Source organism: Panulirus ornatus, chromosome 9, assembly GCF_036320965.1.
Source record: "Panulirus ornatus isolate Po-2019 chromosome 9, ASM3632096v1, whole genome shotgun sequence".
In the NCBI taxonomy this organism is placed as follows: Eukaryota; Metazoa; Arthropoda; class Malacostraca; order Decapoda; family Palinuridae; genus Panulirus; species Panulirus ornatus.
The window spans coordinates 19,044,609-19,065,941 of record NC_092232.1 but is presented as its reverse complement, the minus strand read 5'-3'; the positions used below and the strand labels follow the sequence as shown (position 1 = coordinate 19,065,941).

Genomic DNA, 21,333 nt, shown 5'->3' with positions numbered 1-21,333 from the left:
CTGCCCAACATAAAACTTATCACAATTTCTACATGGCACATTATAGTTGCAACAATAATACTATAAAGAATATCTTAATCAGGAGCTCACAAGAAAATTCTCCTGGATGCATCTATAAAGTGCCATATGGAAATTGTGATAAGTTTTATGTTGGGGAATGTACTTGATCAGGCGCAAAATTGTGATCCTTTCTAATATATATATATATATATATATATATATATATATATATATATATATATATATATGTATCTGTGTGTGTGTGTGTGTGTTTAATCTATTTTCTACGAGAAAGAAAATGTATCGGTGGAAAAAATCAAGACATGGGGCTTAATAAAGGTAGGACTTCCTCTCCCATTTCATACAAATGAGTAATTCCATACAAACACACACGTTCCTGACCCCTCCCTACTCTCTGCCTATAATGTGAGGTCATTAACAAACATAACTACACTTCTCGCGGATAATTAGCTATGATTGCCGTGATTACCACATTCGCAGCCCGTCGGGTTCGTGAACGAAATTGCAAGAACTCCGCCGTCGGAAAGGGATAGCTTACCATTCTTAGTACACGTGTGCCAGAGTGCAGCAACTCTGAGAACACAATCAGTAATTCTCTTCCCACTTCAGAGATAGTAAAAATACCCAGAGTCTCTCTCTTTTAAGTCGTCCACTGGCGTATCATCCGTAGAAGCACCGAATGTAGTTCAAAGATGACTTGAACACTCATGTTAGGATGGGACAGTCTTCATGCTCAGTATGAATGGTGTTATCGTACGAGTGCATCAACAGCCAAGACTGGATATGATGACTACGAACGTCTGGGATGGGTATATGAATATGGTGGCCCCGCCAGGTTATTCTTGAACCTCATGGCTTTACAGAGCTTCTTAGGACACCACCACCACATAGCACCTCACAGAGCTAACTCGTATATCCATAGCCAATGAGTCATCACCATTAGACTTCTTTAGCTCTTAGATTCTCGTCTTTATATCTAATGCACGAAGCTTTGCCGATTCTCGTGTTTATACCTTAATACACGAAACTTTGCGACTGATTCATCACGCAAGATGGTCAAACGCATCTGTCCAGTGACACCTGGGCAGTCCAGTTCTTGGCGTGGATATGAGGCAGCAAGTACAGAGGCATCATCAAGGACAAGGAGGAAAGAAAGTACCTACGGAAGATGCGACATTCACATGTTTGCATAAAAGCGAGAGAGAGACGAGAAATATGGCGACGAAGTTACTTGGAGGGGAAAGAAGAGGCGAATTTCTTTCATACATCGAGTGGAGGGACTTGAACAGCATACCCCCCACACAGGGAGAGAGATACGTCTCCAGCACAGAGAGAGAGAGAGAGAGAGAGAGAGAGAGAGAGAGAGAGAGAGAGAGAGAGAGAGAGAGAGAGGAACCAGCTGTGCTCTGGCCAGGGGGAAATAATTGGGCCGCGTTAGCATACAATGGACAATATCATCCATGGCCGGTATAATTGTCGGAGCAGCTCGCCCGCTCTCTCAGTGATCAACCACCGTAAGCAACTCTCCCACGTCACGGCTTTGTGGGGTTTTCGACCGATCCCCCCAAGTAATGAATAGGCCAATTAGATGTAGAATTATATACAGAGCTGTAAATTACTTCCATGGGATATCCGTAGGTCTGATTTCTGGTTATGAAAGCGGCGTAGCTCTGGAGTTAAAGCTGAGAATTTAGCCGTGGGCGAACGCAATGGATCGCCTGCATGTTTTATTGGACGAATGTATACGATCCATGAGAGAGAGAGAGAGAGAGAGAGAGAGAGAGAGAGAGAGAGAGAGAGAGAGAGAGAGAGAGAGAGAGAGACCTGCTGAACGTGGACCTCAAGGTGAGTGGTTACATGATGAATCCCTTGAGCACGACGGCACGACCCTTGAACTCGACGGTACGACCCTTGAGCACGAAGGTACGACCCTTGAACACGACGGCACGACCCTTGAACACGACGGTACGAACCTTGAGCACGACGAAACGAATTTTGAGCACAGCAGCACGGCCCTTGCGCACGACGTTACAACTCTAGAGCACGCGATATGAGCCTTGAGCACAGCAGCACGACCCTTAAGCACGACGGCACGACCCTTAAGCACGACGCTTGAGCGCGACGATACGAGCCTTTAACACGACGTACCACCTTAGAACACGGAGGTATAACCCATGGGTATAATGGCCTGGCCCTTCACCTGACCGTCGCGTCGTTTTCAAGGGTCGTACACCAAGAGCCGTAACATCGTCGTCGCAGGTCCTCCTACCCGTCGCAGGTCCGTGGGTCGTGCCGTCGTTCTCAAAGGGTCGCACCATCTTGCTCTCGAGCTGCACCGTCGTGTCTCAAGTATTTGCTGGACCAGTGTCCTATTGACTGTTGTCCTAGAGGGAGCAGGTTAGATGTAACTGATGCCGTCAGCAAAATCAGAGACATGATGAAGTACCTCACAACAACCACCATGTGATCCTCGATCAGTTGACAGGGCGGGTAAGGAGTCTTGTGAACGGCTTTGCTGCCCAGCGTCCACTGATGCTCGGGATGCGCATGTCCACTGCAGTCTCTTCTGATCAGCTGAGGCTGGACGGTTCGTCTTCGGTCTCTACTCGAAAACAGCATTTGACAATGAGGGAGAATTGCGCTTTTGGCCTCTTTGATTTTCTTTTTTTTTTTTTTCATATCTTTTGCTTCGTAAATGAGGATGAAGTCAGTCATACTCACTAAGCCCACACACTTCGAAGATACATCATTACCGGTGAAGCTGAACTGAGCGACTTCGTAGCCCCATTCAGCAGCTTTAACCCGACTCCACGGATCTTACGAAGTCTGCCCGAGCGAGACACGTTGTGTCCGAAGGTCTCTCTCCAGTTAACTCACACGTGCAGACGACTCGTATTGCCACCAAGTACGAGAAACGCCAATATCAAAACACGCGGCAGTGATCAAGAAACTTACGAAGGTGTTGTGACTCAAGAAAAAATGTTTCGCCTCTTTCATGGTGAACACAATCGTTCAGAGACTCATATACACACACGTGGAGTTGTAGGTAGCTGCTTTTAGAACCTGAATCAGCTTCGAATGAAGCTGTGTCGGGACGCTTGGTCGTGACTGTATACGCGTAAACTGCCGGTTGTAGGAATGGGGATATGAAATGTCACAATTCCTGTAGAGCAGAAGTTTTAAAGTTTCAGAATAGAATATGAATTCTATTCAAACTATATTCATTCATTTATTTCTTGTTCATTTGAGGAAGATGGGGTACCTGTTTTCATCTTCAAGAATAATTTGCTGCATTTCAGAATTTTCAGCTTATATGTGCTTTAATCACTCTCCGGGAGATTGTTACACCCCTGGGTTAAAGGAAGCATTGTAACTAATTGATAACAATTACCTACTTGTACTGTCCGGGGAGGTTGTTCTCCACTCGTGGGGCCCCTGCCCGTTGCATTTTTCCTACAAACACACAACATTTTACAGTTCTGTATGCTGTGTATTCATTTGCGTGTGTTTGTATGTGTGAATGGGTGCATTCCACTGTGTTTGTTTGTGTGCGTATTCATGTAAATGTTTTTGCATATATATATATATATATATATATATATATATATATATATATATATATATATATATATATATATATATATATGTGTGTGTGTGTGTGTGTGTGTGTGTGTGTGTGTGTGTGTGTGTGTGTGTGTGTATTACTGTGAATCCAGTGTTATCAACAGTATCCTCAGCTTCGCTCATCTGCATTTAGTTTTGTCCATTTAATACCGGTAATTCAGTCAGATCCACTGCTGAACGTTTCAGCATGGGAGAGCAGGTGGAATCAGGCAGTATTTCAGCTGATACAGTATATTCTCCTCCTGCTCCTGCATCGGCGTCATCTAAGCTGGACTAATGACTTCCTTCTCTACTGGCCAATCAGAGTCCTCGTTAATTCTCAGCCCCCGGCGGTTCCCGTCGCTATGGCAACAGCAAACGGATGTTGAACTTTCCCTACGTAATATATATATATATATATATATATATATATATATATATATATATATATATATATATATATATATATATATTTATTTATTTATTTATTTATTTATTTATCATACTTTGTCGCTGTCTCCCGGGTTAGCGAGGTAGCGCAAGGAAACAGACGAAAGAATGGCCCAACCCATCCACATACTCATGTATATACATGCACGTCCACACACAGCACATATACATACCTATACATCTCAACGTATGCATATATATATATATATATATATATATATATATATATATATATATATATATATATATATATATATATATACACACACATAGACATATACATATATACACATGTACATAATTCATACTGTCTGCCCTTATTCATTCCCGTTCCCACCCCGCCACACATGAAATGACAACCCCCTCCCCCTGCATGTGCGCGAGGTAGCGCTAGGAAAAGACGACAAAGGCCACATTCGTTCACACTCAATCTCTAGCTGTCATGTATAATGCACCGAAACCACAGCTCCCTTTCCACATCCAGGCCCCACAAAACTTTACATAGTTTACCCCAGACGCTTCACATGCTCTGGTTCAATCCATTGACAGCACGTCGACCCCGGTATACCACATCGTTCCAGTTCACTCAATTCTTTGCACGCCTTTCACCCTCCTGCATGTTCAGGCCCCGATCACCAAAATCTTTTTCACTCCATCTTTCCACCTCCAATTTGGTCTCCTACTTCTCCTCGTTCCCTCCACCTATGACACATATATCCTCTTTGTCAATCTTTTCTCACTCATTCTCTCCATGTGACCAAACCATTTCAAAACACCTTCTGCTCTTTCAACCACACTCTTTTTATTACCACACATCTCTCTTACCCGTTCATTACTTACGCGATCAAACCACCTCACACCACATATTGTCCTCAAACATCTCATTTCCAGCACATCCACCCTCCTCCGCACAACTCTTATCTATAGCCCACGCCTCGCAACCATATATATAATGGGTGTGTGTGTGTGTGTGTGTGTGTGTGTGTGTGTGTGATTGGGAGTTTCGAACCTATCTAAGTCGTACTTACATGAACTGTTGCCTCTGTAATGTATGGTAATTTATGATTTTTTTTTTTTACCATTCATGTAATTTTCGTTGCAATATGTTACGATTCTCAATGCAGTAGAACGACCTTAGGACTGAATCAGATTTGGGATGGCCACACTACGACATATGGAAGTTCTTGAGACCCGAGGGATTTTCTTTTTTTTTTTGGGGGGGGGGGGGGGTGTGGCTGTGTGTTTGAGCTTTATGCCTCCCAAGCTGCCAGGGTCAGTAAGACCGTTAACATCACGCTAGTAACTACATCCAACTGTCGAATAATCTTGAACACCTACTTCATGTGCCATGGATGATTCTTAAGACCACATACTTTCTCACTATACGTGTGGCAGAAGGCTATGTGATTAGCTTGTGCTTTTTGAGTATTTTATCATTTTTCTTTTTTCATTTTTTCTTATCATTTCAGTTCTAAATGCTTATAATGTATGAATGAAAACAGGCAAGAGGGCCCAGGCTAAAGATTTTCCATTAACGTATCATCTGTGAACTCCTCAATAAATGCGGTAAAGGCGAAGCTCATTTGCTTGCAGGACGCCTAGCTCATCATCAAACACCGGCGTGAGTTGGTGCCCGTTTCCCAAAACACTTGCCACCAACAGAATAATAATAATAATAATAATAATAATAATAATAATAATAATAATAAAAATAATAATAATAATGATAATAATAATAATAATAATAAAAATAATAATAATAATAATAATAATAATGTATGCAAGGCGTCATGCATACCACAAGGTTCAGTAGAGCATAAAGATACACACTTTACGTATGATATGAGCCACTATATTCTATGTTTGTTCCTATATTTTCTAGATGATTTTCGTTTTCTAACAGTCGACTGAAAGTGTACATGAAATCAGTGTAATAATAGACTTGTATAGCTTTATGAAATGGTTATGTAATTTAGAGTGAAATATGTCCATATTGTATGTATGCGTAGACTGAATTTATCTTTTGTTTAAGTCGGAGTACAAGTGTATAAACGAAAAAAGAGAAAGAAAAAAATGGAAACAAGGCAATTAAAAGTACAATGTATTTGTGAAAATTCTCAGATATAAGAATGAGTGTAATTATCATTATAAGCAATATGAAAGTTCTTTCTATCTCTTTTTCTTCTTACAAGACTTGGACTGGGCTTACACAAAGCCATATTTGCTTGTAACAGTTTGGTGCTAACGGGCGTCTGCTCGCATCGCTGTTTTAACTGTCTTTGCAAGATTACACCGACCGCTGGTTCCTTTGACATTTCATATTTGGAAACGTGTACATTGGCTTTTCATTGTTTTGACATCTTTTTTTTTTATATAGTTCTGCAAAAAAAAAAAAAAATGTCTTCTGGGATAACAGTGAATAGTCTAGAAGCTGAACTTTTTTTTTTTTTTGCGTGTGTGTGTGTGTGTGTGAGTGATCTACTCTTCTCAGGTAAAGTAGTGATAATGGAGGATTTCAGTTATAGAGAGAAATGAAAATATTTGGAATCATGAAGATGCATGTCCTTAAAGAGTGTGTACAGAAAAATGTACCTGCTTCTCAGTGTGCAAGTGTACACAATAATTCAACAGGAACTAACACACCATCATTACTCCAGATCTTAGCTTCACATGTACCCGCAATGATTCTGAAAGTACTACTTAAGATACACCAAATGGGAAAAATGGTTATGTAATACTTAAGTTTATGTAGTAAACGAGAAATTTAAAAAAAAAAAAAAAAGCAAGAGTAACACTGGACCTGGAGGGATATAATTGTGACTACAAAAAACTTCAACCTTCTTGTTGTGAGGAAGTTTTGTGAAGTGTACAACGAAGGAGTAGGAACATGGGTACCTCCTGCATTCCGTCAATCTGCACCCACTCTCCTTACGTAAACATGTGGGTTGGATCCAGGCGAGAATGAGACATGATGAGAAGAAATGTGGTTATGTGGTTATCTAGGCTGGCAAACTTTACATGACCTTTTGGCAGGTTCAACGTGTAGTAGTCATTTTTCTCCATTAATACTTTAACGACTAGGAAGCAAGAATTTAGTTTAATGCCATAGATTTGTAGCTGGGGAAAAGAACAGAGGCGTTAAAAACAGCGCGGCCTTTGTTTCCAAGTTACGCACCACGATTGCACATGATCCGCGCTCGCCTCGCTCGCTCACGTGTCGAGAGATTTACCAGATGAGGATATTCTCTGAAAGTTGTTTAGTTAGTGATGAGTAACAGATCAGATTGTAAGAATAAGAGAAGTGACGTAGCGTTTAAGTTCTTTTCGTTTCCATAAGCGTTAAACCCATGAGACCTGGCATCATTAGTAGGAGGTTCCCTATCAGATTAAAAAAAAAAAAAACTAGAATGTACTATCATTAGTGGTGTTCAAGAAAGTGACAGTTCAAGACCACGAAAATGCATCGAGTGTGGGAAAAGAAAAAAAAAAGTGAATTAGTTGAGTAAATAGCCAAGGACAATTAACTGATTGCCTGGGTAAATGCAACACATGGCATCACGTAGACGAGAAACGACTCGGACGAGGTCAATGAAGGGTCAGGTAGTACCAACAACTCAGCACAGGGACAAATTGCAGTGTTGTTTGCCTCGCTGGAGGTGGGGGGGGGGTTATAACGCTAACGTCTACTACAATCCCGGTCGTTCATACCTCTCTCTCTCTCTCTCTCTCTCTCTCTCTCTCTCTCTCTCTCTCTCTCTCTCTCTCTCTCTCTCTCTCTCTCAGCGACAACAGGATTCCTTCTTAAGTATGTCAGACTCGTCTCCTGTAGGCGGAGTGGGGTGGGTGGGGGGTTGTAACGGGCCGCCAGTAATATGCTTGCTGGGACACTCATCGTATGACTTTCAACAGGACGGCAGGAAGGTCCGAGTGCCAGCCAGTGGAGGGAGAATCTTTCGTTTGTGGACACGGAAAGGGTTAGCCTTCCCCAACCAAGGACGTACGCACGGAACACCGGCGCCGCTGCGAACGGTTCGTGCCGTCGCTGAGAATGGACTGCCGCGCGCCCGGACTCGCCCTCCATTTACAGAACGACCTTGACCTTAAAGGACGTGGTCCCTCGCAGGGTAAGGATTCCCGCGCTGCTCAGATCGTATTCCAAGGACATTGGGTAAGTGGAGGCTCCCGTAAACGAGAACTTTTAACGCCTGAGACCGAGTAGAGCCGCTACTCGGTATCATGCCGTGTGGCGGGTGTTAGTGTACGGCTTGCTTTTTTGGAATCAAGCATCAGTTCAAGTGAGTTTCTCATAACTTCCTTTACCCCCATCACTTGTATATTAAAAGAGCTAGCTCACTGGTGTTTAGTCATAGAATGTTATTGCCCATGGAATGGATGTGTTTCCCTTAATTCTTTCCTTAGACTTGTGAATCAGGGTGTTTTCATTATTATGTGTTGGTGTTAGGAAGCACGCTACATAACTCCCACCTCTTTTATAATATTTCGATATTAAATGTAATTGTGTTATTGCCCCTTCCCTTAGCCCTGTAGGAAAGGGAGTGGTCACGGTAACCTTGGCAGTCCTGCGGCCAAACTGGATCATTTAATGTCTTGATTAAGGGTTTGTATTGTTCCTCTCCACTCTGATATTCTATATATGCCGTCACCCTCTTAAGCATCATTGTCCCATACAACTTATAAGGTACACTTATACCTCTGTAGTTCGCTCACTCACCTTTTAACCCATTGTCTTTATATAATGGCACTACACATGCATTCACCAGTCTTCTCTGGCACCTCACCATGATAGAAACGCAAAATGTAAATCATAACCAATCCATTCAGTAACACGATCACCCCCTTTCTTACGAAATTCAACTGCATTACCATCCACTCATGCCGCCTTACCTCATTTCATCTTATGCAAGGGGCTTTCAGCTCCTCTTCTTCCTTTCCATGTCTCTCACTGTGCATAACTCACCAATATGCCGTTCTATCATCAAATACATTCAACAGTCCTTCAGAATATTCACCACCTCCTCACTACCTGTTACCATTTCCCCATTTGCGCCCTTCACTGATGTTCCTAATTATTCTCCTATTCTTTTCACTCTATTAAACTCCTATCATTTGTCCTCTTTATCAACTCCTACACCCTCCCATTCACTTCTTGTCGCTTTCTCTTGTACATCTAATTCTTTGCACTAATTTCATTTTGAGTATTGCCCATACATCTATCTTTTCTCCTTCTTGCAACGTTTACTTCGTTATCCCACTAGTCGCTCCCCTTTCGTACTTACCCACTTCCTATTTGTTTGCATACCACACTTTTTTCTTGCCACATGTCGTACTGCTTCACTAAATATTCCCATTCCTTACCACTAACCTTGCTGCTTTTATCTCGCCTTTTTTACCATTCTACACCCAGTCTCCCCTGTTATTTCTTAACACGCTTCTCTCCACCAGGTAATGATCAGACAATTCCACCATCCGCCCCTCTCAACTTAATTCACCTCCTAGGGTCTCTCTTTAGCAAACCAATCACTTAGTGCGTAATGCAGTAATGCATTCTGATCATCTTTCCAACTCACCCATGCATACTTATGCATGTTCGACTTTTCCAACTTGGTATGCCCAATCACAAGTCCTTTAACAGCACACATCACAAGCTGATCGCCACTGTTATTCACAGTATCGTACCCCATGCCAACCCAATATATCCTCAAGTGCTACATGGCGCACTTTTGCATTCAGTCACACTAATACTAGATTTCTCGAATCAGATCTGCTGACAGGCTCATTCAGCTGTTCCCAGTAAAATCTCCTCTCCTCACTTTCATCTCATGGCCAGGAACATAAACACTATTAATCAGTCACCCGTCTCCTGCGACCCACTTTCATTTTTATCCATATCAGTCAAGGGGACACTTATTATTTGCACTGTTTCACACATCTCCGTAACTCTGGTTTCAGCAGTAGTGATACCCCTTCTTTAGCTTTGGCACTCCCTACCAAACCATGGGTTTTTACCCTTTAAGACATTGCCAAGACATTCATCCCCCCTTACCCTTAAGCTTTTGTTTCACTCACAAGACAATACATTCATGTTCCTTTCTTCGAACATCCTACCTCTCTCCTCTCATCTCATCCAGGTTGCATCCAAACACATTCAGACACGCCAGCCTGAACTCACACGGAGGATGAACACTAAATGAGATGACCTTCATTAGGGCACTTGGCTGCCTGTATCAGCATAAAGAAATCACCCACCCTGACGAGTGTGGTCTATATATAATCCAATAATCAGATAGCGATTGGGTGACTTTTGGTAAAAATCAAGAATATGGATACACATTTCTAGAGAAATTGGTACCAATGTATTCCTTACAATGTTAAGAGTTGATAGAATGTGATTTTTGCGAGTAGCGTCTGTTAACACCACCATTTTTAGATATTCTTAATAGTGATCAGGGCTTTGTGAGGGGGAAAAAATAGTTGTCAAATGGAGGTAATGCATCCATAACACAAACGTTTAATTTTTGCTTATAATAAACACTCGGTAAGGACACCATAGGTGTCCCAACATCATTTTATAGTGTCATGCAGATGGCTGACAGATCGCATTCACCTAAATAAAGCCGGTTTAGATTTTGAAGAGCTTTATGCAGTTCCTTTATCGATTTACAATCCATATGATTTGTAATACAGAAAACATGCCCAAAGATTCTATGATAGAGGAATTTTCCCTCTAAGGCTCTTGTCATCTGTTCTTGACACTTCCTCGCTTCCGCGGGAAATGTCAAGCATGTATGACAAAAAATATTATCTAAATTTTATTAAAGACACATTTCTTTCACCTGCCTATCGAAAGGGACAGCTTTTGGTCGACGTATCTTTAGTATATATTCACGGAGGTTTACACCCTAAAATCACCACCGAAACCAATCCAAAGAAACAGCCATGGAATTCTTGATGCATACAAATATATATATATATATATATATATATATATATATATATATATATATATATATATATATATATATATAATTTTTTTTTTTTTTGCTTTGTCGCTGTCTCCCGCGTTTGCGAGGTAGCGCAAGGAAACAGACGAAAGAAATGGCCCAACCCACCCCCATACACATGTATATACATACGTCCACACACGCAAATATACACACCTACACAGCTTTCTATGGTTTACCCCAGACGCTTCACATGCCCTGATTCAATCCACTGACAGCACGTCAACCCTGGTATACCACATCGATCCAATTCACTCTATTCCTTGCCCTCCTTTCACCCTCCTGCATGTTCAGGCCCCGATCACACAAAATCTTTTTCACTCCATCTTTCCACCTCCAATTTGGTCTCCCACTTCTCCTCGTTCCCTCCACCTCCGACACATATATCCTCTTGGTCAATCTTTCCTCACTCATTCTCTCCATGTGCCCAAACCATTTCAAAACACCCTCTTCTGCTCTCTCAACCACGCTCTTTTTATTTTCACACATCTCTCTTACCCTTACGTTACTTACTCGATCAAACCACCTCACACCACACATTGTTCTCAAACATCTCATTTCCAGCACATCCATCCTCCTGCGCACAACTCTATCCATAGCCCACGCCTCGCAACCATACAACATTGTTGGAACCACTATTCCTTCAAACATACCCATTTTTGCTTTCCGAGATAATGCTCTCGACTTCCACACATTCTTCAAGGCTCCCAGAATTTTCGCCCCCTCCCCCACCCTATGATCCACTTCCGCTTCCATGGTTCCATCCGCTGCCAGATCCACTCCCAGATATCTAAAACACTTGACTTCCTCCAGTTTTTCTCTATTCAAACTTACCTCCCAATTGACTTGACCCTCAACCCTACTGTACCTAATAACCTTGCTCTTATTCACATTTACTCTTAACTTTCTTCTTCCACACACTTTACCAAACTCAGTCACCAGCTTCTGCAGTTTCTCACATGAATCAGCCACCAGCGCTGTATCATCAGCGAACAACAACTGACTCACTTCCCAAGCTCTCTCATCCCCAACAGACTTCATACTTGCCCCTCTTTCCAAAACTCTTGCATTCACCTCCCTAACAACCCCATCCATAAACAAATTAAACAACCATAGAGACATCACACACCCCTGCCGCAAACCGACATTCACTGAGAACCAATCACTTTCCTCTCTTCCTACACGTACACATGCCTTACATCCTCGATAAAAACTTTTCACTGCTTCTAACAACTTGCCTCCCACACCATATATTCTTAATACCTTCCACAGAGCATCTCTATCAACTCTATCATATGCCTTCTCCAGATCCATAAATGCTACATACAAATCCATTTGCTTTTCTACGTATTTCTCACATACATTCTTCAAAGCAAACACCTGATCCACACATCCTCTACCACTTCTGAAACCACACTGCTCTTCCCCAATCTGATGCTCTGTACATGCCTTCACCCTCTCAATCAATACCCTCCCATATAATTTACCAGGAATACTCAACAAACTTATACCTCTGTAATTTGAGCACTTACTCTTATCCCCTTTGTACAATGGCACTATGCACGCATTCCGCCAATCCTCAGGCACCTGACCATGAGTCATACATACATTAAATAACCTTACCAACCAGTGAATAATACAGTCACCCCCTTTTTTAATAAATTCCACTGCAATACCATCCAAACCTGCTGCCTTGCCGGCTTTCATCTTCCGCAAAGCTTTTACTACCTCTTCTCTGTTTACCAAATCATTTTCCCTAACCCTCTAACTTTGCATACCACCTCGACCAAAACACCCTATATCTGCCACTCTATCATCAAACACATTCCACAAACCTTCAAAATACTCACTCCATCTCCTTCTCACATCACCACTACTTGTTATCACCTCCCCATTTGCGCCCTTCACTGAAGTTCCCATTTGCTCCCTTGTCTTACGCACTTTATTTACCTCCTTCCAGAACATCTTTTTATTCTCCCTAAAATTTAATGATACTCTCTCACCTCAACTCTCGTTTGCCCTCTTTTTCACCTCTTGCACCTTTCTCTTGACCTCCTGTCTCTTTCTTTTATACATCTCCCACTCAATTGCATTTTTTCCCTGCAAAAATCGTCCAAATGCCTCTCTCTTCTCTTTCACTAATAATCTTACTTCTTCATACCACCACTCACTACCCTTTCTAATCAACCCACCTCCCACTCTTCTCATGCCACAAGCATCTTTTGCGCAATCATCACTGATTCCCTAAATACATCCCATTCCTCCCCCACTCCCCTTACTTCCATTGTTCTCACCTTTTTCCATTCTGTACTCAGTCTCTCCTGGTACTTCCTCACACAAATCTCCTTCCCAAGCTCACTTACTCTCACCACCCTCTTCACCCCAACATTCACTCTTCTTTTCTGAAAACCCATACAAATCTTCACCTTAGCCTCCACAAGATAATGATCAGACATCCCTCCAGTTGCACCTCTCAGCACATTAAAATCCAAAAGTCTCTCTTTCGCGCGCCTGTCAATTAACACGTAATCCAATAACGCTCTCTGGCCATCTCTCCTACTTACATACGTATACATTTGTATATCTCGCTTTGTAAACCAGGTATTCCCAATCACCAGTCCTTTTTCAGCACATAAATCTACAAGCTCTTCACCATTTCCATTTACAACAGTGAACACCCCAGGTATACCAATTATTCCCTCAACTGCCACATTACTCACCTTTGCATTCAAATCACCCATCACTATAACCCGGTCTCGTGCATCAAAACCACTAACACACTCATTCAGCTGCTCCCAAAACACTTGCCTCTCATGATCTTTCTTCTCATGCCCAGGTGCATATGCACCAATAATCACCCATCTCTCTCCATCAACTTTCAGTTTTACCCATATTAATCGAGAATTTACTTTCTTACATTCTATCACACACTCCCACAACTCCTGTTTCAGGAGTACTGCTACTCCTTCCCTTGCTCTTGTCCTCTCACTAACCCCTGACTTTACTCCCAAGACATTCCCAAACCACTCTTCCCCTTTACCCTTCAGCTTCGTTTCACTCAGAGCCAAAACATCCAGGTTCCTTTCCTCAAACATACTACCTATCTCTCCTTTTTTCACATCTTGGTTACATCCACACACATTTACACACCCCAGTCTAAGCCTTCGAGGAGGATGAGCACTCCCCGCGTGACATATATATATATATATATATATATATATATATATATATATATATATATATATATATATATATATATATGTTATACTTAATCGTTGTTTCCCGGGTCAACAAGGTAGCGCCAGGAGTCAGACGAAGAATGGCCCATCCACTCGTATACTAGTATATATACATACACGCCCATACATGCACATATACATATCAACATATATACATACATATACCTATACACACAGACATACATTTATATATATGTACGTATTCATACTTGCCATCATCCATTCCTGGCACTACCACGCCCCATAGGAAATAGGATCGCTACCCCCCTGCTTCAACGAGTTAGCGCCAGGAAAACAGACAAAAGAGGCTACATTCCTTCACACTCAGTCTCTAGCTATCATGTATAATGCGTCGAAAACCACAGCTCCCTTTCCACATACAGGCACCACAGACCTTTCCATTGCTTACCCCAGACGTTTCACATGCCCTGGTTCAGTCCATTGAGAGCACGTCAACCCCGGTATACCACATCGTTCTAATTCACTCTATTCCTTGCACGCGACTCAACCCTCCTGTATGTTCACTCCCAGATTGCTCAAAATCTTCTTCACTCCATCCTTCCACTTCCCGCTTTCCCTTGTTCCCTCCACCCCTGCCGCATATATATCATCTTTGTCAATCTTTCCTCTCCATACACACATATATCTTCTCTATCAATCTTTCCTTTCAATATGTCCCAAACATTTCATCAGACCCACTTCTGCTCTTTACCACACTTTATTACCACACATCTCGTACCCTTTCATTACTTACTCAATCAAACCACCTCTCAACACATATTGTCCTCAAACATTTAATTTGCTATTCCTTCAAACATAACCATTTTTGCTCTCCCGAGATAACGTTCTCTCCTTCCACACATTCTCCATCACTCACATAACCTTCACCCCCTACCTTACCCTGTGGCTCATTGCTGCTTCCATGGTTCCATTCGCTGCCAAGTCTACTCCCAGATATATAAAACACTCCACCTCCAATTTTTCTCCAAACTTACATCCCAATCAGCCTGTCCCTCAACCCTACTGAGCCTAATAACCTTGCTCTTATTCACATTTACTCTCAATTTTCTCCTTTCACATACTTTTCCAAACTCAGTCATCAACTTCTGCAGTTTCTCAATCGAATCAGCCAATACAGCTGTACTGTCGGTGAACAACAACTGACTTCACAAGTCCTCTCATCCCCACCAGACTGCATACTTACCCCTCGCTCCAAAACTCTTGCATTTATCTCCCTAACCACCCCATTCCATAAACAAATTAAACAATCATAAGTACATTACACACCCCTGCCGCAGACAGACAATCACTGGGAACCAGTCACTTTTCACTATTCCTACTTGTAAAAACTTTTCACTGTTTCTGGCAACTTTCCTCCCAGACCATATAATCCATAAAATGGAATAATTCATTACCTGCGACATCTACCTATGTATTTTTATTTTCCAGAGTAACAATACAGTTGCAGTTATTGCATACATGGGTAGGTCCCCTCCTAATTAATAGACTATGAGTCAAAACAGGATGACCCATCTTCAGTAAACAGAGAACATACTCAAACATATTCAAAAGTAATGAAGGTCACACTTCATTGACTTTCTATATCCTCCATGGTTTGGTATTCTTTTGGGCTTCCAAGTCCGAACTAACATTCTGTTTACATGTAACATGATAATCTACTTTGCCCATAAAATCAGTTTGAAGTGTAATACTTGTATAAAGATTGTTAGATATTTGCAAAGCTACAGCAGTACGGGCTTGCAAGTTGGGGAAATTTCACTTTTAAGTGTCTCAGTGGATCCTCTAGTTCCATGGAGTATCTAAATCTCGCCGTGCCTTCCAAAGGTGACCTCGTTATTATACCCTTGGAGGTTGACTACAAAGGGGGAGGTGTTGCCCAACTCCAGCAGGGAACTAGTAGTTTCTCCTTTTAATAACAGACAAACACTTAGGCATGTTGGGGTGAAGTTTGTTGAACAATCTAAGAGCCCTGCTATCTCTGGGAAACATTGCGCTGGAGTTGCCCTCTACAGCGACCTGCCAAGCATGAAGCGCTACTCTGCAAGCGGCCTGTCATGCATGAAGCGCTAAAGTTTAAGCGAAACTGAAGTCCACCATCTATCTCGGAGTTAAAAGGATGAGCGATTGAGGATGATTATTTTATGTGTAAGTGGGACGGCTGATGTGAGTAAAAGGAGGGGGGGAGCTTGTGTGGAGAAATTTAAGAAGTAATAGACTGGATTTGCTGCTCATGGATATGAGGAAACCCATATCCTCGAGAGAGGTGTATGAAGTGAAAATGAATATGATGAATGCAAGTTGTGGGAGGGCATGGAAGGCGGTGGTATGGATGGAAATAAATGAAAATCATAATGGATGGAAATGAATTAAAATCCTAAAGAAAGTGGGAAAGAATTGTGTGCGCTTGTGCTGTCCCTGAGAGCATGGGATAGTGACTAAGAATGGATGGATTCAAGCATATTGTAGTAAAAGGAAAGACAGGGATTGTGTAGTATGCAGGAGTATGTGCATATGTGCCTGTGAATATGAAGACAACAAGGCAAGGATGAATTGAAGCGTTTATGGAGAAATTTGGATGAATGTATAAATTGTTTAGAGAAGGAGAGAAAGGTTGTAATGGGTGATATAAATGCAAAGGTGGGATATAAACTGTCAAGATAGTTGGTAAATGGCGAGTGCCTGAAGTAAATAGGAATGGAAGTTATCTTATGGATGTCTGTAATGAAAAGGGTTTATTCCTTGAAAGCGCTTTTTTTCAGCATAAGATGATCCACATGTATACATGGATGAGAAATGATGGAAGAGAAGAGCAAAAGCGTTTGACCGATTATGTGTTATGGGATGAAAGGTTGAGGGAAGCTATGCTAGATGCTAAAAGTTGAGAGGATTCTTTGGAAACACCATTTTGTAGTTCTTGTGAGGTTGAGGATCAGGGAGAAGTTGAGGAATGGTGTAAGGAAGAATGGTGGTAAAAGTGTTTGCAGGCGAGATGAATAAAAAAAAAATGCAGCAGAGGTGTAAGAAAGAAGGTTGGCCAAAGGTTTAGATGGATGTGCTGCAAATGTTGGGATGTAGTCATGTTTGAATGGTGTTTCAGTGTTTAGAAAACAACTGTTAAAGGTTGTGGAACTAGTAGCTGGATACAAGGTCGTGATATATAAGAAAAAAAAAAAAAAAGGAAATGCATGGTTAGAAATGCTCTGGAAGAAAAGGAAAATGTATATGGTAGATTGTTCTAAAGGACTGTACTAACAGTAGAAGTTTAACAAAGAAAGGGGCAAGAATGTTTGTATCTCGAATGCCTATTCCCTCCTGGAACTCCACCAATGGGGTGTTCGAAGTGATAGGGTTTCCATAGATAGTGAACTTGAGCCACTACTTAGCCTTTATTGCTTCACCTTTAACAAGCGACAGGCAGTAATGCGGTGTTTGCAGAGGCTCCTTGCCACTTTTCAACTGACTTCTACAAAATGCTCCTGCCTACTACTACTACTATGTTTCTACCTAAATGTTCTTACCTCCTCACATTTTGGCAAAAGGCAGGAGCATAGCACATTGTGCTCACCACAGAACAATTTGCAGTAACGACGAATGAGCTGTGTGAGATAATTGTCAAGAGTTATGTGTGACAGGGAGAGATTGGGTTCATGGGCAGAATGGCAGCAGTCCACGTGTGCATAAGGCGGAGGAGTGCAACTTGACAACCACTGAAGTGCTAGCTCACTTTGCAGCCATCAGGCAGGTAGTACTGTTAAGTAATATATCTGCTTGGTCATTGGTTCCCTGCCAACTATTACCAAAGCTGTGTAAGTGGAATGTTAAGAAGCTGATAGAGGAAAGCAGAGCATATGAAGATTTTGCGAAAAAGTGAAGTAAAAGTTTAGGGAAAAAATGAAATTGTACTGGACGTAAGTGAAGAACGAACGAGGTAGATGTAAGGGGAAACGGTCAAGTGAAAAGTTGCTGAATCAAAAGGAAGATGGAGAGTATTTTCAAGAAATGAATATGGGAGAAGGTGAGGCAGCAGATGTTACATGCATGGGTGTGCAGGATGGAAGGAAAAGGATACAAGTGTAAGGGCCTAGAGCAAGAAGGGAAGTAATAAGGGCAAAAATTAGGTAGAAGGTGGGAAAGGCACCTGGAGTGGATGGGTTTACAACTGAAATGTTGAAGTATGGAAGAGAAAGTGTGATAGAGTGGATGTATTTAGCATTGAAACAGAAGGTTGTGCCTGAGGATTAGGTGAAAGCAATTATTGTTCCTTTATTCAAAGGAAAAGTGCTAAGGATGTATGTAGTAATTATAGGGGAAGAAGTTTGTCAACTATAACAGGCAAAGTGTATGCATGTGTTGACTGATAGTGTTGGAAGTGAATGAATGCAGAAAAAAAGAGGAGCAAGGGTTTTTTTTAGGATTTTTGAGGTGAAAATGACTGTAAAAGTATGTAGCTAAAGGTAAGTAGAAAGTATGTATGAAAGGTAAGAAGGTGTATGCATCTGGAGAACGCATATGAGATGGATGGAATGCTTTATGTGATGCATTAAGATTGTATGGGGTAGGGGGACTACTGTTGGGTGGTATGAAAGCCCTCTGTATAGCAGCAAATGCATGTGCATAAATGTTGGTGTGAGGCAAGGCTTTGTGATGTAACCGTGGCTTTTTAACATTAGCATTAGGAGAGATGAAAGCAAAACTACACGAAGGAAGTGTAGCATTAGGAGAGATGAAAGCAAAACTACACGAAGGAAGTGCAGATATGGAGTGTCATGGTGAGGTTAGTGACAAGCCTGTTTGCTGATGTTTAGAGTGGAGAAGAGTTGCAGAAGTCTGTAAGTGTGTTTTATGATGAGTAAGCATAGGTGACTGAAGGTAAATGCAAATAAAAGTAAAGTAATGGTGTCTGAAAAGAAATATTGAAATATATATTTTACAAAACCCTGTAGAGTAAAAGAAGAAAGTGCATTAAAGTGTGTTATAGATATGGGGGGAAAACTGGAAGAGGTCATAGAATTTGAAGTATCTAGGAGGTATCTGGGAGGGCAAAACCTGGTATGTCTGAGGGAACTATAGTCCCAACAATACGATGTGGATGCAAGGCATAAGCCTTTGCGGAGGATGGTGGATGTGTTGGAAATTACATGTCTGAGGACAGTATGTGGTGTGAGGTGGCTTAAGTAAATAATAAAACGGTATAAGATGCATGGTGATAAAAAGTGTGTGGTTGAGAGATCTGGAGAGTGTACTGAAATTGTATGGATATATAGAGGTAATGAGCGAGGAAATGTTGAGAGAAGATACATGTATCAGAAGTAGAGGGAACAAGGAGAACATGGGGGCCAGAGTGGAAGTAGAAGGATGAAGTGAAAAGATTTTGAGCAATCAGGGCCTGAACACGCAGAAGGGTAAATGGCATGCATTGGATAAAGTTAATTGGAATGATGTGGTATACTGGGGCTGATGTACTGTCATTGGAGTGAAGCATTTGGGGTATACTATGGTAAATTCTTTGGGGTCTAGTTGTGAATTGGGAGCTGTGGTTTCAGTGCATTACACGTTACAACTAAAGAATAGATGGGAGCATATGTGGCCTTTTCCCTATGTTTATGGCATTACTTTGCTTACATGGGAAACAGCAATCAAGTTTGACAAAAAAAAAGAGCTATCTTCATTTAATTTGATATGGAAGGAGAGATAAAGGAGAGAGATGTACAAGGTGGCAGAGTCACTCAGTCAGTTAGAAGCCTCAAAACTGTAATTAGAAAGGATCTCACAGACCTTCTTGAAGCACAAAGACGAGTTCAGATAACCACAAGTAGAAACATTTTCCACCACAGTGAAATGTATAAAGCAAATTATGTATACGGAGAAAGTAATAAGAGCAACAGCTTAAATGATGTAAATGCTCGACTAAGGCTAGACTATAGGTTTTATTGGTGCTTTGGCCTATTTGGAGATGTTAATAATGAAATTGTAAAGTGTGTGGTCAAAGATTTGGACACAGCCTAGAACACTACAGCCTAGAATGTGAAAAAATAGAGCCTTTTAGGGATAGATTTAAACAAACCTTGCAAAAAATGTCACACCTTATTGTTAATAACAAGATACCAGAAATTTTGAATTTGTATCCACTTTTTGTATGTAGTAGGTAAACTTGCCATTTGAAACTATGTAATGTATATTATGAATTGTAACATTCTTTGTAATATCAACCCACTGGGGTCTGACTAAGACCCTTTGTGACCCCTGTAATCCTTTTGTGCTTCCACTCTCAGGATGAGCGTGGGGTGCACAATAAATTTGCCGGGTTTACTGGCACAAATCAACGGGTCCTTTGATACAATGATGAAAGGTTGCGTTGTTAAGTATGGAAGTGATGAAATGTTTAAGGGATAGCACAGTCATCCTAACCCTGACCTATAAAGCTGAAACATGAACATGGATTGAGTCACAAAGATCAAGAATCCAGGTTGTGAAAATGAGCTATTTGGTGGAATGAGGAAAGAAATAAGGGAGCATATGAGATATCTAAAATGGAAGGGAATGCAATAGGAATGCATTGTGGAGCGATAAGAGCGAGTGAAATGCAATACTCAGAGGTGGCATGTGGAGAGAATACAAGATGGAGAGTTTACAAGAAGAGTATGTGATAGTATAATCAGAGGAGTTGTGTGAAAGGAAGACAAGCTGCGACTTAAGGATATAGAATAAAAGAGTTCGTGAGGGATAGAAATGGTGAAAGAATGCACAGAAAGGTGTACGTGAGGGAGGCATGTAAGGAATGGGATAAATGGAGACTCTTTTGCTGTGGCCACCCTCTTGATGTAAGGTCCTGGAGGGAACAAGCATCAGAGATATAGGTAAATAGAAATAGTGTGAACAAGCATCAGAGGTACTTGATAAAAATAGTAGAGGTGCAAGTACGGAAGTGAAGAGAGGATTAAGGGACAGTGTAGTTCTCCCAACCATGACCTATGCAG

The 21,333-nt window shown here is 41.5% G+C and overlaps 1 long non-coding RNA gene across 1 annotated transcript in view; it reads left to right on the top strand.

Moving 5' to 3' along the window:
* LOC139750243 (uncharacterized) overlaps positions 1 to 21,333 on the top strand; it is a 143,878-nt gene that overhangs the window by 52,916 nt on the left and 69,629 nt on the right. The window contains exon 2 of the long non-coding RNA XR_011713107.1: positions 7,984 to 8,198. This is a non-coding gene — a long non-coding RNA (uncharacterized lncRNA). The remainder of the gene's footprint in view (positions 1 to 7,983; positions 8,199 to 21,333) is intronic.